At 40.2% G+C, this 16,928-nt stretch overlaps 1 protein-coding gene across 8 annotated transcripts in view; it reads right to left on the reverse strand.

Moving 5' to 3' along the window:
• Positions 1-16,928, reverse strand: part of si:dkey-118j18.2 — a 71,864-nt gene that overhangs the window by 13,855 nt on the left and 41,081 nt on the right. The window contains exon 1 of one of the 8 annotated variants that reach the window (XM_041185050.1): positions 6,176-6,306. The exons of the other annotated variants lie outside the window; for them this stretch is intronic. The gene's annotated coding sequence lies outside the window, so the exon portion shown is untranslated. Of the gene's footprint in view, positions 1-6,175; positions 6,307-16,928 lie in introns of those variants that run through there. 8 annotated transcript variants of the gene reach the window in all.

The raw sequence follows: 16,928 nt of genomic DNA on the forward strand, positions 1-16,928 counted from the left end.
ATGACTAAAACAGTGGATCGGTGGATTTCTATGGATGTTATTTATATGGGCTACGAGAAGGCATTTAATAAAGTCCTTCATAAGATACTGTTGGTTAAAGTTGAAGGTAATGGAATTGAGGGCAAGCTATTGACCTTTTAGAAAATTGGCTGAGTAGCAGGAGACAGACTAGGAATATCGGGCAGGTGCTTTAATTGGTATTGTGTACTAAACCCTCATTGAACAGTGTTGGGGCTTCAAATATTCAGTCTTTTACATGATAGAATATGAAGCTACATATCCAAATTTGCTGATGACACAAAGATAGGCAGCATTGGAAGCAGTGTAGGTGGAGGCATAAAGTAAAAAGCAATATTGATAGATTAAGTGAATGGGCAAATGGATTTCAATTTAGGCATATGCGAGGCCTAAAAATAAGGATAGAAAAGCATACTTTCTAAACAGTGAAAGTCAACAAAGAGTGGAGGTCTGATGAAACTTTGGGTCCTAGGTACAGAAAATGATCAAAAGGTCTAATGGAATGCTGGCCTTCACATCTGGAGGACTAGAGTACAAAGGGGTAGAGGTCATGCTTCAGCTATTCAAATTCCTGGTTAGACCACACCTTGAGTACTGTAAGAAATTTTGGGCTCCAAACACAAGGAAGGATACACTGGTATTCAATAGAGTGCAGTGCAGATTTACCAGAGTGATATTAATGGACACAAAGGATTAAATTATAAAGGGAGATTACATAAACTAGGGTTGTTTTTCAGAAGTTGGAAGATTGTGAGGTGTTTTGATGGAAGTTCTCAAAATATTAAGGCGAACAATAGGTAGATAGAGATAAACTATTTCCACTGGTTGGGGAATCTAGGACTTGGGGCATAGTCTAAAAATTAAGAGCTATACTTTTCAGGAATGAAATTAGGAAACACTGCTGCATGCAAAGGGCATTAGAAGTTTGGAATTCACTTCTGCAAATGCAATTGATGCTAGTTCAATTGTTAATTTTAAATCAGAAATTGATAGATTTTTGTTAAGCAAAAGTATTAGGGATATTGAGCAAAGGGTACTTATCTGAAGTTAGGCCGCAGCTTATGATCTTATTGAATGGCAGAGTAGGCTCAAGAGGCTAAATGATCTATTTCTGTTTCTATGTTCATGAAATAGGAAGCCCAAGTGTCAGTACCCCCATCTTATGGGAGGGGAACAAAATGCTCAAAGTTCCTGCTCATCTCTGTTCTATGGACTCTACAATGGGAACAGATTTGGGTTTGGCTGCATAGCTCCCTCATGATCAAAGAGTCCCTCATGAAACACATTCTACACTCAAATCGTGAGTGAGGTATCAAGAGAACAACTTGTGTTTTGGAATCATACCTCAGCAAGGATTCAATTCCTTCAGAAGGGGAGTTGGGCTTGAGAGGCAAGGGAGAAAGTTGGCAGGAAAAAATGATAGAGAAAAGCCTCCAAAATATGTTAATTTCAGAAAAGTATGCCTCATGGATTCTGGATTTGAAATGGCAGGCTATATTCAGGAATGTAAATAAAAGACCTTGAGTGCCTTGTTACAGTTTTCAATGTTACTGATGCTGAACAATTCAAAAATGGAAGAAAACAAAAGGAAGCAGTCACGTCACAGTGAGAGTGCTCTTGAAAAAAAAATGACCAAGTTTTCACAAAAACAAGTCTAAATCTCAAGTTGGCTGAAAGCAATCATGTTGTTGTAAATTTGTCACTGGGGCATGCTCCAGCAGTGAGGGATAATGATTCACCAGCCAATTTATTAGGAGCATTTAATGACATAAATCAAGTCCTTTCCATGATTCTGCCCAATTTGTTTATTTGCCAAAATACTGTAAACCTATTTAATGTCATCTTATTTGCACTGACATATGCAAGAATCGGGAGGCAATTTAACAGTAGCTGGGCAGAAACAAAAGCATCCTGATTATTAAAGTCCTTTCTTAATACGTGAAGTGTGCGATATGGCAAAATGCAGCTTGGAGCAGTAATACTGATGACCCAACCAAATAAATTCTCAATGTGTTTTGTACTTGCCTTAATGCAAGATTTTATAAAAATTGTGAAAAATCCATCTACCTACTAAGTTTGGACCTACTCCCATATGTTGTCCACAATGTGTAAATGGTTAACTTTTTTTTAGACCAAAGCCCATGTCATCATCTGATTCTTCAGACTCTTTCTTCTCCTCTTTATCTTCAACAGCAGCAGCTGCAGATGGAGCAGCACCACCTCTAGCAGGGACACTTGAAAGTTTGGCATTGCCTGCAGTGATGATATCATCCACATTTTTGCCTTTCAGCTCACTGATGACCTTATTCAGTTGCTCACCATCAGCTTCAACACCGACGGCGTCAAGAATCTTCTTGATGTCCTTTGAATTTGGGGCTTCATTGTCGTCCAAACGGCAAGGGGCTAAGCTATGACGTAATGCATTTTGGGAAGCGAGGCAAGCTCTCCTCTGCTGTTTAGTGAACAGCTGTAAGGTTTACTTTGATGCCTATGTTTACCTGCTTAAGACTATGATTTTCAATAGAATAATATAAATCAGAAGTTGATTATACAACAGAAACTAATCTAACAACAGTAGAATCAAGGTGATTGGTTGATGTCTTTGTAAAAAATCAAGTGAGCAAATCTGAGCTAGAGATTGCCATACTGAAATCTAAATTTGTGCTGCAAACCGTTGGGCAATTTAAAACATATCAAAACTTTCCACTGATTTATTTGCAACGGTGGAAAATCAAATCTTGTGGGGCAACTGCAACAGTGTTTTCAGGGGCTCGACCAAAGGATTTCACCAAAGAACATCCTAAAACTGAGTTGCTGACAGCCTCACTGCAGGAATATAATACAGCATTTATTACAATTTTAATCCCTTCTCAAACATCCATGAGCCATTTGTTATTCAAGTCAGAGCAACCAGAGGCATAAATATCAGAACGCAAACAACCTTTCCCCTAAAATGCTTAGTTCCCTTGCAACATGCCAGAAATTATGATTCTGCATTGCTTTTGATCAATGGCCTACTACACTATTCTAAATTGCAATTCAGTTGTAGGAATCTACTATGGACAGTATTTTGTGTGTGCCAGATGGAATATATGCATAATAGTATCGACCTATATGACTTGAATCCACACACAAATGCTACTTTGGATTTTGAACATTTCTTTGTATTTTAAACCATCCTTTAATGTTATTGGTCAGGGCTTTTGACCTGGAATCTGAGAATTCAAAACTTTCCGATCTGTAAAATTCTCTCATTAAATAAAAATTGTTAAGTGATCAGCTTTACGGTCATTATGTAGTATCACATCATCTGATTTAACATGATCATTGCTATCATGTTAAATTGTTTTAAAACATTCATGCTAGAGATGTGGGAGAGTCTCCAATAAGGTCAGAATTTATTGCCCAACCTTCGAAGATGCTGGTGGGCCTTTTTCTTATCTGCAGCAGTGTGTAGTGAATATACTTTCACAACGCCATTAGGCAGTGAGCTCCAGGATTTTGACTTAGTGATGATGAAGGAACAGTGATTTACGTCCAAGTGGCCTGCGACTTGGAATAGAAATTGTATGATCTGTAAATTAAACACCCAACATCTAACGTTCTGCTGTATCCTACTAATTTGGTCACTTCCCAAAGGACTCAATTTGCATTACTGAGGGAAGACCTCAGTTTCTCAAGCAGTGTCACGTTCTCTAAGAACCCTTCAGCATCTTTGCTGTAACAGACATGTAACTGACAGAGTAGGTTTGCCTGTGGCCACTACCTTATATGCGCCAATCAGATGGACTGAACATCCAGAGCTGTTTTCACAGGGTGCCAAGCTGTTTTTCATATTGGAAAGTCCTCTCAGAAAATTTTCATACATATTTTGCATATATGACTTGGTATTTACTAAGAAATGTGCAGCATAAGCAAAGTTTAATAGGATTGATTTATCAAAGTGCAGGTCACACTGATCCAAACTGTATTATGCATTGCAGTGCTTGCTGTTGTAAAACTTCAAAGTGACATTACACAAATGTAACAAAGAGGTAAGCTACCAAACACATAGGGAATTCAAATAGCAAGAATCCAAATGTGACAATGATAAAACATTTCACTCAGCTATCACTTAATGAGAATATTCATGCATTTGCCATTTAAAAAAATTATATAAATGTGAAAGTTGGAATGTGCATCAGGTCCTAAGAGTTAATCAATCTTGTGGTCACAGAGTTTTGAAACACTCCTTCCTCCAGTTTGCTGTACTAATTTAAATGTCTTGGGCTAGTCAAAATGAAATGTCCCTTTTGTTCAACACAATGGAGGCTAGTGCTCAAGATAGATAAAACTACAACAACTGAAGCTTTCACTATTCTCTGCCAAAAGACAGCCTTATTTTTTTCCTTGTTGTTCTTCCACCAACTGTATCAGTATATGTGGGAAAAACTGTGGCAGTGTCTGGAAGTGTGAAGCCATCCACTTTGGACCCAGGAAAGATACATCAAAGTATGTCCTAAATAGCAAGAAGCTAGGAACTACAGAGCAGCAGAGAGACTTAGGGGCAGGAATCGCTATGAGCTCCTGGACAGGTCAAAAATAAATGGTTAATGGAATGTTGGCCTTTATCTCAAGCAAGCCAGAATACAAAGATGTGGACCTTATGTTAGTTGCTTAACAGTCTTGTTATATACCATTTAGGGTATAGTGTTCAGTTCCGTACAATTTGTCTCAGGAAAGATGCACTGGCCTCGGAGGGGATACAGCTCAGTTTCACCAATATTGATACTGTGGCTAAAGGGTTAAATTATAGGGAAATTTGCACAGTCTAGGCTTGCATTCCCTTGAGCGTATAAGATTAACCGATGATTTAATTGAGTTAAGTATATAGTTCCTGTGTACCTACCCTATTTCCTCTGGCAGAGAAGTCCAGAACAAGTGGGCATAAACTTAAAATTTCAGCTAGGCCGTTCAGGATTGATATTAGTAAGCATTTCTTCAAACAAAATGGCAGTGAAGATCTGGAACTCTTCGATCCCCAAAAAAGCAACTGAGGCTAGGTCAAATTAAATATTAAAAACCAAAATTGACAGAATCTCTTTAGGCAATATGGTAGATGGAGCTAAGATACAGATCAGCCATGACCTAACAATGACATAACAGGCTAAATGGCCTATTCCTGTTCCTAAACTCCTAGTAGAAGCAGGCACATGTGAAAAATAGAATGGAAAATGCATATCAACTTGTGGTTCCAAAAAGCAATATCTTTTATATGGCAAAAACACAACGTTAAAGCCAGTCATTAACATGAAGCTGGATCAAGATACAGAATCTGCAGTGCAAAAATCTAATCTTTGTTCTTGGATCTTCTCACTTTGAATCCTACTTAATCTGATACCAAGCCATTCCTTGATTGTACATTATGAACATTAAGTCACACTTTGAGGTAACCAGAAACTGAAGAAAACAAACCCACCTTTCTTGCAAACCTCAAATGCCCAAGAAGCTTGATTATCCAAGCCTTCCCCCTATCCTGACCAGCTATAAATTATTCTAGACTAATCATTCTGCACTAACAATAATTTCAACTGGTAATTTTTGTTAAACATTCTGATGAACTTGTTTCTGTTTTTAAGAATATAAGCCTCTCATTACAGACAAGGAGGGGTTAATAACTGCTTGAAGAATGAAAATGACCAAACGAAATTGTTTCTACTTAACTCGAATATATAAACTAGGATTTCTAAACACAATGATATCCTGCATTGATATTAAAGTGTAGTGCATTTTTTTTGAAAGAATGTGACAGAAATTCACAGGTATGACATCTGAAATGTGTTTAAAAATGTACATGCATACACACACACATAATTGTCTTGTATCTGGGGTTGCTTTCATGTAATTTTACTGTACTGCACATTCCTGATTATTTGATTTTTTGGTTGTATTGTATGCACTAGGATTCACAAGGACACATCTTTATATAAAAAATTTGAGACTAACCAACAAGGATGAGAAACTCTTTGTATTGAATAATTGCACCATAAGCAGTTTGCACTAACTTTGAAATATTACTAAACAACTTGATTCTGCTAGTATCAATTTAAGACTCATATTTCTTCTGTCAAAAGTGCAAAATAAAAGTCCAGTTTCAGAAACAATGAAATGTACTTACTCATCGAGAATTTAATGAATCTCACAGCCTCCAGAGTTCAAATATTCACATCCAACATGGGAACTAAGAAGCAGTTTAGCATTTGAAAACTGTGAAATGTTTTTTCTTTAATATTTTTCTTCAAATGCATTTATCCAAAATGATACAGCTACTTCTGCAGTGAGAACCATTTTATTAAAGGGAGGGATTGGCCAGAAAGCAGCTGCAGTCTTTCTGTGAAGTGGGCTGGCAGAATCTGTTGTAAATGAAAAATTAGTGGGCGGACACACAACCTTCCAAAACCACCAGGCATTTGGCACCAAGTCAACATTCTTGCTCTAAAGTCATAGTTTTCACTGGAGATTTCATAAAACTGAAGTAACTTTTATTTTTAAGTTTCTATTTGTAAGTACTGATCATTACAAGATCCCAGAAACGCTTGTCCTGAAATTCATCACAACAGCCCAGGAAATAAAACAGATTAGCAACAGTTTAAACAGGGTATTAGTTCATGCTAATGCTGCACAAATTTTAATTGCAGAATGCAGCTCCAGGCAGGTGTTTATTAAAGTCTGCAGGAAAACAGCATTCAAGCATCAGAACAAGAAAGCTGAGATGATTCCAGATATTTAGGGGTACGCAGTGAGCATCTGCCCACTAACAACTTTCAGTTATAGAAGATTTCCTTGGCAAGCTTTGAAAAAAGGAGGCTAAAATTTTTCTTGTACATGATACTAGAACATCAACAAATATTCAACATTAAAATGACAAAAAAGTTATACTGATGCAGGAATTGACACGGAGATTAAAAACTCAAGGTTCAGACTGTGCAGAGGGAGCTCTTTACTGTAACACATTTTCATCGTGTTTTACCTGAAGTGGACAGATAGCACAGAATGGAAACATGCAAGATTTTCAGCGGTCTTTAACATCAACTTTATACAAATTTCGACCAATCTTTCCAGAGAAAGGTGGATTAGTTAAAACAATTTCTGGCTGCCGTTCTCCCTCAAAATTAAGAGCTCTCAAAGGATCTCAAAAGTGGGCAAGTAACATCATCACATAGCATAAACAGAAATACCTGGAAAAACTCAGCGGGTCTGGCAGCATCGGCGAAGAAGAGCAAAGTTGACGTTCGAGTCCTCATGACCCTTCAACAGAACTAAGTAGAAATAGGAAAGGGGTGAAATATAAGCTGGTTTAATGGGGGGAGGGGGTTGTTGGGACAAGCAAGCAGTGATAGGAGGAGATAACCAAAAGATGTCACAGACAAAAACACAAAGAGATGTTGAAGGTGGTGGTATTATCTAAAAGAATGTGCTAATTAAGATTGGAGAGCAGGACAAGCAACGTAGCTCTAGTGAGAGTGGGGTGAAATAAACCATGGGTGGAATACATTTAAAAATAAAGAAATTAGGTGGGAAAAGAAAAATCTATATAAATTATTAGAAAAAACAATGTTTTTATCATCACATAGCTTGATTTGCTCACTTCTTAAAACCCAATGGGCAGCGCCAAATTCAGGAAAATAAATAATTCGAGGTTGAGTTAGGTGACACTACTGTTCATGGGCTGTTTAAAAATGAGAGGAATAAATTGACATAAATGACCCTTCTAATCCCAAGCGACCAGAAAATAGTGAAATTACAGATGTGTCACAGTAAGTTATCCAAATAAATACACTGTTTGGCTGCAAACCACTGACTCATGATATTAAAACTATATAACTGCGATGGACTTGCTCCTCTTTGAATATGGACTAAGAGCTTTGCTTTTTTAAGAGTGTTGCACTCTAAGGTGCAGAATTATAGGCCACCTCTTATATTGGTGAAATTCGAGGTATGTCATGGCTTTGTGAAATCCCACTTTATGTGGTCCAAATGTTTAGATTTGCCCCTTTTCCTATAGATGACAGGGTAAGACATGGTGTGTGTGGTAGGACAACATAGTATAAAATAACTGATAATGCAAGATTGTAGATAACGATAGGCAGGATTGTATATTGTATAAAATACACAACAGCATAAAGAGAGCACATGAGGAGGCAAGATTGGACCCCACAAAATAGGAAGCCTCACAGGATCCTATGATCGCAGCTGAATCTTTGGCTCATGAAATCAGACTTCACATGTTTCACACCAAAGCCTGAATGTATGAATGATTCATCCCTTCAAAACTACATGTTTGCTTTCTACTTAATCCCTGCTGAAGTAATAAAATGAGTTTAATGAGGTTCAAAATAACATTTTTTTTGTTGTTTATCCCAGACACTTATCCTTTGAAGGTTCAAATTAATTTCTCCTGTTTTCTGATGCTAAAAACTAAGAGAAAAATGGCTTCATTAATCGGCAATAAAAACTGATTTTTAAAGGTCCTTGAGTATCCCATTCCCAGTATTATTATAAATTTTGCTAACACCTATTTAACCAATTCTCTTACCCCACACAACGTTGTTTGGATATATTTTTTAAAGCAAGATGGAGGGGGAAATGGATGGAGTAAAGAGGGGATGTAATCAGTTCCACAACATTTGGTGATTCTCAGCTCCAACACTTGGACTATCTAACTGGGATTTTGGAAGGCATCACTACTCTGTAAAAGTGAGACATAGTATAAAATTAATACCAGTAATTAGCTGCTACCAATGGATTCAAAATAGAACGAAAGAACTTAACACTGCACTATAGTAGTGCAAAAAAAATGGCAAATTAGTACAACAGATTAGTAACTAGCTCACATGGAAATGGAATCTCACTGATGCACGGGCACTTCGATTTACAGAAACTCAATTTAAATTCTTTTCATCAGGCGGTCCTGTAGGGTGGTCCAAAATGCAAGTTACTGACCCATCAAGGCCATAAGAAAAGACATGGGCAAAACCCTCATTGCTTGAGTGATGTCACACAACCAGACCAACTCCATGTGCACAGCACGAGTTGTTATAAACATGAGCAACAACAAAGTAGTTTTATAATTAAGGTTTATGGTACTATTACATCTTACAACTGTGAGATCAGATTCAACACTTGTAGGGTTAAAAACAAAGATGAGGAAATGTGGAGCCTGACATGAGGCTGAAGTTCTCCAACTTGGAACCAGACATCACGTCACTGGGGTCTTGCACATGTTATGATCCCAGCTGATGTTACTACTGGACAAGTCAGATCCCAGGGTGGAACCCGGCTTGATAGATCCCAATTTTTATTTTTTGTTTAGAAATGTGGAGAGTGGCTATTGAACGGTCACACGAGTCAGCTGATGAACTTTAACAGAAGAATAAAACATTTATTAAACAAGAAAAAATAAATGATATTACAATACTCCTTCACCCACAACTATGCCTTTACAGATATATGCAGATTCATAAGGATAACATAAGTTACAAAAGCTATCTTAAACTCTAATGTCCACAGTAAGTACATAGTCGATGTAAACCAATAGGTGACCTGTGATCAGACACACCACACTGAAACCAACTGACAGATAGCACCACAAACAGATGCTATCAACTCCCCCCAGATGCTTGTCACACCGTGAGCCAAATGGTCTCACTGAACCCCATCTTTCACATGAGGGTTTCCAATCTCCACTCTCGAGGAACTCACTTTGGAACCTTCTCCCAAATGACAGTTTCTCTCGGACGCCTTCCATAAGGGTCTCGATTTCTCCTTGTGATGTTCTGCTCCCTGGATCACCACATGCGTTCATGCTTTACCTTCCAAGCACACTCTCTCAGATACTCAGCCGTGCCAACAGGACACCACTGCTTCATATGCCCACCAATCTTTGGCTGTCTCCTCAGATCATCTGGCTTCTCGCAAGCACATTTAGCCTTGGGTCAGTTACCTGCAGCTTTCTCTCTTTAATTTGGAGCCTGCTCCTCTGCTCCTTGCTTTCACTTCCACTGAACAGGATCTGCTCCTGATTCCTGTTCTTGTGCTTTGACTTAACAGTGTTCCTGGGACTTCCTTTTGTCCCCACTCACTGGCTTTCGGGGCTTTCTGCTTCTCTCTTGGGAACTGCTCCCTGCAGCTCACTTCCTGTCTGCTCTGGCAGTTTCTGCGGAATGATCCTGCCAACTGAACTGCTTGGAAAAACTCAGCAGGTCTGGCAGCATCGGCGGAGAAGAAAAGAGTTGACGTTTCGAGTCCTCATGACCCTTCAACAGAACTGGGTGAATCCAAGGAGAGGGGTGAAATATAAGCTGGTTTAAGGTTAGGGGTGGGGGGGGGGGGGGATGAGAAGTGGAGGGGGTGGTGTGGTTGTAGGGACAAGCAAGCAGTGATAGGAGCAGAGAATCAAAAGATGTCACAGACAAAAGAACACAGAAGTGTTGAAGTTGGTGATATTATCTAAACGAATGTGCTAATTAAGAATGGATGGTAGGGCACTCAAGGTACAGCTCTAGTGGGGGTGGGGGCCATAAAAGATTTAAAAATAATGGAAATAGGTGGGAAAAGAAAAATCTATATAAATTATTGGAAAAAACAAAAGGAAGGGGGAAGAAACTGAAAGGGGGTGGGGATGGAGGAGGGAGTTCAAGATCTAAAGTTGTTGAACTCAATATTCAGTCCGGAAGGCTGTAAAGTGCCTAGTTGGAAGATGAGGTGCTGTTCCTCCAGTTTGCGTTGGGCTTCACTGGAACAATGCAGAAGCCAAGGACAGACATGTGGGCAAGAGAGCAGGGTGGAGTGTTAAAATGGCAAGCGACAGGGAGGTTTGGGTCATTCTTGCAGACAGACCGCAGGTGTTCTGCAAAGCAGTCACCCAGTTTACGTTTGGTCTCTCCAATGTAGAGGAGACCTCATTGGGAGCAACGAATGCAGTAGACTAAGTTGGGGGAAATGCAAGTGAAATGCTGCTTCACTTGAAAGGAATGTTTGGGCCCTTGGATGGTGAGGAGAGAGGAAGTGAAGGGGCAGGTGTTGCATCTTTTGCGTGGGGATGGGGAGGTGCCATAGGTAGGTGGTGAGGAGTAGGGGACGATGGAGGAGTGGACCAGGGTGTCCCGGAGGGAATGATCCCTACGGAATGCTGCCGGTGGGTGGGTAAAGGGAAGATGTGTTTGGTGGTGGCATCATGCTGGAGTTGGTGGAAATGGTGGAGGATGATCCTTTGAATGCGGAGGCTGGTGGAGTGATAAGTGAGAACAAGGGGGACCCTATCATGTTTCTGGGAGGGAGGAGAAGGCGTGAGGGCGGATGCGCAGGAGATGGGCCCCGTCAACGACCGTGGGTGGAAAACCTCGGTTAAGGAAGAAGGAGGACATGTCAGAGGAACTGTTTTTGTAGGTAGCATCATCAGACCAGATGGGACGGAGGCGAAGGAACTGAGAGAATGGGATGGAGTCCTTACAGGAAACGGGGTGTGAGGAGCTGTAGCCGAGGTAGCTGTGAGAGTCGGTAGGCTTGTAATGGATATTGGTGGACAGTCTATCACCAGAGATTGAGACAGAGAGGTCAAGGAAGGGAGGGAAGTGTCAGAGGTGGACCACGTGAAAATGATGGAGGGCTGGAGATTGGAAGCAAAATTAATACATTTTTCCAAGTCCCGACGAGAGCATGAAGCAGCACTGAAGTAATCATCGATGTACTGGAGAAAGAGTTGTGGAAGGGGGCCGGAGTGGGACTGGAACAAGAAATGTTCCACATAACCCATAAGGAGACAGGCATAGCTGGGGCCCATACGGGTACCCATAGCCACACATTTTGTTTGGAGGAAGTGAGAGGAGTTGAAGGAGAAATTGTTCAGTGTGTCTGGCTGAACTTGTTCTCACACTGAACCTAATTAAAATGTATGTATACAAACGAACCCATAGACCTGAAGGCAACATTCTCCCAGAGAAAACTCTAAAGGAAACTAGACCTAGGTTTCAGCCTTTTAATCCACAAAAACATATAAATTAAACCTAAAACTTAAAGCTAAAACCTATTCCAAACACGCACAACTATACATATAACTTGCTTAAACTTTCTCTAGTTCCTAACACACAAAAAGCAATGCCATTCTTCCCATTAATTCTAATGAGATTTTTTTGCAGCGGCAAATGAGAGCAGCTGGGGTATTACGGGTATGTGGTTCGTGAGGTCTTTGCCCTTTCTAAGTGGTCTGCAGATGAAAGTTTGAGAACTATTACTCTAAGCTGAGCCAAAGACAATGAGAGCTGAAAGTGAAGAAACACAATGTGAGGATGACTTGATAGCTGGCAATAAGCCAATGCAGTAATTTGGTTTATAAGGTTCCTCTGTTTGACATCATAACTAGCCTGGCATGTTCTTTTGCCTGGTGATTTTCTTGCCAATTTTCCAAAATTCCTGAAGTCTTCAGTCTCCTTTAAGGAGCACAGTATTATAGGCATGAGTCACTTCTTCCCAAGCAGCCGAATTCATAGGTAAACCTGCACGGTGACTGTCCATCAGCTTTTCAATTCCAAGAGGCATCAGTCAAGGCCAAGTCCATCTTTCACAGACTGCCATATGCATGGATCTCTTAGCAAGGGCTTCCAAGTAGTGATCGGGAATGGGTACCCAAACTGGCTATCCCATAGGGATCAAACCGAAGACTCCAGGCTTCTATGGCTCCACAAAAGGAAATCTAAGAGCGATCAAAAGGTCAGTTTTTTCTGTTTATTGGAGCTGATACCCCACCCAAAAATCAGTAAGATTCAATGATTAAGATGTAATTTTTAAAAATGAATATGCAAGATGTGAACATTGAAGGCAAGCCTGCCAGTTATTGTCCATCCTTGCTGCCTTTAAGGTGGTGATGAGCTGCCTTCTTTGATAAAACCGAGCAGCATGCTAAGCCACCTCAGAGGGTTGTTTGGAGACTACCATGTTGGTGTGGGACTGGGATCACCTATAGGCCAGCTTGGGTAAAGGTGGCAGGTTTCCTACCCTGAAGGATATTGGTGAACCAGTTGGGTTTTTATGACGCAGCTTTAAGGACATTACTTCTGGTTCCAGCTTTTCATTTTCAGATTTATTTTTAAAGAACTGAAGAAGTTGAACTCAAACTAACCTGTTGAGATTAGAACTCCTATTTTCTTAAATTAGCCCAGGCATCTAAAGTTCAGTAAAATAATGACATTACAATACAACTAAAAGTTGTAATTTACTGCACACTTATTATTCCTGAATCTTAACCATAGTGCAATGTTCCTGACAGCGGAACAGGAAGTGTATGCCAGCCACTTCTGCTCTCTTGCTTTCAGCTGGTTCCCACACAATTACAATTAAAATTTAAAGCGCCAATGGTGGGTGCAGTCATGTGGTGGGGAAGCTTTGCAGTGGTGAAACCCACCATCAGCTGACAATGTTGCAGGTAAGAGCCTCTTGGAGGCTTCTTCATCAGCTTTCCTGCCCAACTCCACTGCCATTAAAGTAAGGCTTATTGAGAACACAAAAATGTTTTTCAAATGTAAATTTCACCTGTAAGTGCTTCACATTACATTGGTTTCAGTTTTTTCATCTGTGTATCATAGTTATTTGGTGAGGCTAGCTTGGTCTGCACGCATGGGTGATTACATGGGAATTCAGGATATTTCTATATTGTGGAAGAAACAATGTTGTATTTTTGCGTCCACTCCTTATTAAATGTTCATGTTAGTGTCCATTGTTTTACTCGCCACTCTGTGGGACATGGCTGAACCTGCAAACACAGCTGGCCCTCCCTTCACTCTCAGCAGGGATAATTATAGTCATACGTGGAATCAAAACCCGGCAAAGACTCTGCCAGCCGACACCATGAGATGGACCCACATGTGAACAGTACTAACACTGTCCTTTAGGCCCCTCATTTTCTTACCTTGAATGACTGCTCCCACCATCCCCCGCCACATTCAGGATGCCAGGCCACTTCACTCCTCCATGCCCTGAACCCACCCTTTGTCATTCCCTGGATCCCTCTTCCACTTATCCATGCCCAACTCCACTCCACACCCCCACCTCGTTATCGAGTCGTCCTTGCCAGTGCTGAGCCTCTGTGCAAGCTACCATTCTCCTGATCCCCTCTCTTGTGCACAGTATTCAACATGGAAAACCGCTGACCTCAGTTACAACTGCACAAAGCTAATTGTTGCACACCACCTTTGAACATATGTAAACTGGTGCCATGAGGTCCTTGTGTGCTGCTGACATTATCATGAATGTAGAACTTGACTACAAAAAATTTTAATGAGTATCCATGGTATGCAAATATATTACAAGTAGAACCCACCACAGGGCAGCACCAGGCCCAGCCTGGCACAAACACACCGCTGAGTTAATCTCTAAATTTGAACCTGCTGTCAGGAAAGCAAAATTTATGGTCTTACCAAATCGAGTCACTCTGCCTGCCATGTTTCCCACTCTTGCAGATTCCATAAAATCCACCCTCCCAAACAGATGTTCATTATGTTTGGCACAAAATCTCACGGGAGCAGTTTTTCTCCTATCTCTCCTCATGTCCAGAGTTTCTTCTGTTCTTGAGACCCACTTTCTGCTCCTTCAATGCTATTTCCACCCAACTTCCATTCCTTTCTCCCATGTTAGCTGTTCTCTCTCCTTGGGTACAGTCCCACTCTTCTTCAATTTCCTGTCATCTCACCTTTCCTTATAAAAATATCCTTGGCTCTTCTTTCTTTGCAAACACCACTCCATCACCAATCCCCCCTTCCCCTCCACAGTCTGTGAACATGCTGTTGCCTCCCAAATCCATGCCCATCTTTCCTGAAGTTGATGCCTGAATCCCTCCAATCAGGTTTCTGCCTCTGCCACCCTACCTTGAACTGTGCTGTGACTAGTGCCCTGTTGAATTGAATAACTAAGCTGAATATAGAGCTTTACACTAAATAAATAGTTAGCAGGGGAGGGTGGGAGTGGTGCGGGATGGTGGTGGTCGGTGGTGCTGGGAAGGGTTCAGATGAGGCGAAATTTAGAAAGTTAAAGAGAAAGGACATGGCAATAATGTAGGATAGTGATATGGGTTAAAAACAAAAAAACTGCAGATGCTGGAAATCCAAAACAAAAACAAAAACAGAATTACCTGGAAAAACTCAGCAGGTCTGGCAGCATCGGCGGAGAAGAAAAGTGTTGACGTTTTGAGTCCTTATGACCCTTCGACAGAAGTTCTGTCGAAGGGTCATGAGGACTTGAAACGTCAACTCTTTTCTTCTCCGCCGATGCTGCCAGACCTGCTGAGTTTTTCCAGGTAATTCTGTTTTTGTTTTTGTAGTGATATGGGTTAATGATAACCAGAGTGTGACAGCAAGGGGAAGAGGCTACAAACGTAGAAGTGTGCAACAGCAAATGGGCCAGAGTAGGAAAATGGCAAAATGACAAAATTAAAGGCTTTTTATCTGAATACACATATCATCCATAACAAGACAGATAAATTGATGGCACAAATATAAATAAAGAGGTATGATCTGACATTACAGAGACATGGTTCTATGGTAACTAAGGCTGGGAACTGACAGAGGTATTTGGCATTTCTGAAAGATAGGCAGAAAGGAAAAGGAGGTGGGGTAGTTCTGTTAATAAAGGATAAAATTAGTGCAGTGGTGAGAAATGGTATTGGCTCAGAAGATCAAGGTGCAGCATCGGATTGGGTGGAGATAAAGAAAAATAGCAAGAGAAATAAGTCATTGGTGGGAGTAGTCTACAGGCTCCCTAACAGTAACTGCACTATTAAGATAGAGTATAAATCAAGAACTAATGGGGGCTTGCAAGAAAGGTGCTCGAATTTATAGATTGGACAAATCAAATTGCCAGAAGTTGCCTTAAGACGAGTTCCTACAGTGTATTTGGGACAGCTTCTTGGAATCATACATTTTGGAACCAACAAGGGTCAGATAGGATTAATGAATGATCCCAGAATGAAGGATCCTCTAGGGAAAATGATCATAACACGGTAACTTTCAAATTCAGTTTGAAGGTGAGAAACATGGGTGTGCAACTAGTGTCTTAAACTTAAATAAAGGCAATTACAAAATTAAGATGACAGAGTTGGCTACAGTAGGCTGGGAAAATAGATTAAAAGGTTAAGACAGTAACCAGTGGCAGACATTTAAGAATTCTCAACACACATATTCTATTGAGAATGAAAGATTCTACAAGAAGAATGAAACATTCGCGGCTAACTAAGTTAAGAATGGTAAATTGAAAGAAAAGACGTACAATCTGGAATAGATTAGACAAACTACAAGGTTAAGAAAATTTTAGAACTATAAAAGATAACTAAAAATTAATAAAGAGGGAGAAATTAGAATATATAAGCAAACTAGCAACAAATACAAAGGACTATAAGAGCTGCTACAAGTAGATAAAGGAAGAGAGTAACCAAAGTAAATTCAGGTACTTGGAGGATGAGATTGGAGAATTAACAAGAGTAAACAAAGACAGAGATGTTGAACAAATATTGTGATAGAAGACAGTTAAGGCATCCCAATAATAGAAAATCGGGGGCAAAAGGGAAGTAGGAACATATCATTCTCAACAGAGAAAAAGTACTAGAAAAATAACGGAATTTAAGGCTGACAAGTTCCATGGACCTGATGGCCTGCATCCTAGGGTCTTAAAAGAAGTGGCTGCAATGATAGCGGATACATTGATTGTAATCTTCCAAAATTCCAGAGATTCTGGAAAGGTCCCAAATGGATTAGAAAACCATAAATAAAGCACCCCTGTTCAAGAGATGAGGGAGAGAAAGCAAGAACTATAGGCCAGTTAACCTAATATCTGTCATCAGAGAAATGTTAGAATCCATTATTAAGATAGTAATAGCAGGGGAAAAA

The sequence above is a fragment of the Carcharodon carcharias genome, chromosome 3 (assembly GCF_017639515.1).
Source record: "Carcharodon carcharias isolate sCarCar2 chromosome 3, sCarCar2.pri, whole genome shotgun sequence".
Classification (NCBI taxonomy): Eukaryota; Metazoa; Chordata; class Chondrichthyes; order Lamniformes; family Lamnidae; genus Carcharodon; species Carcharodon carcharias.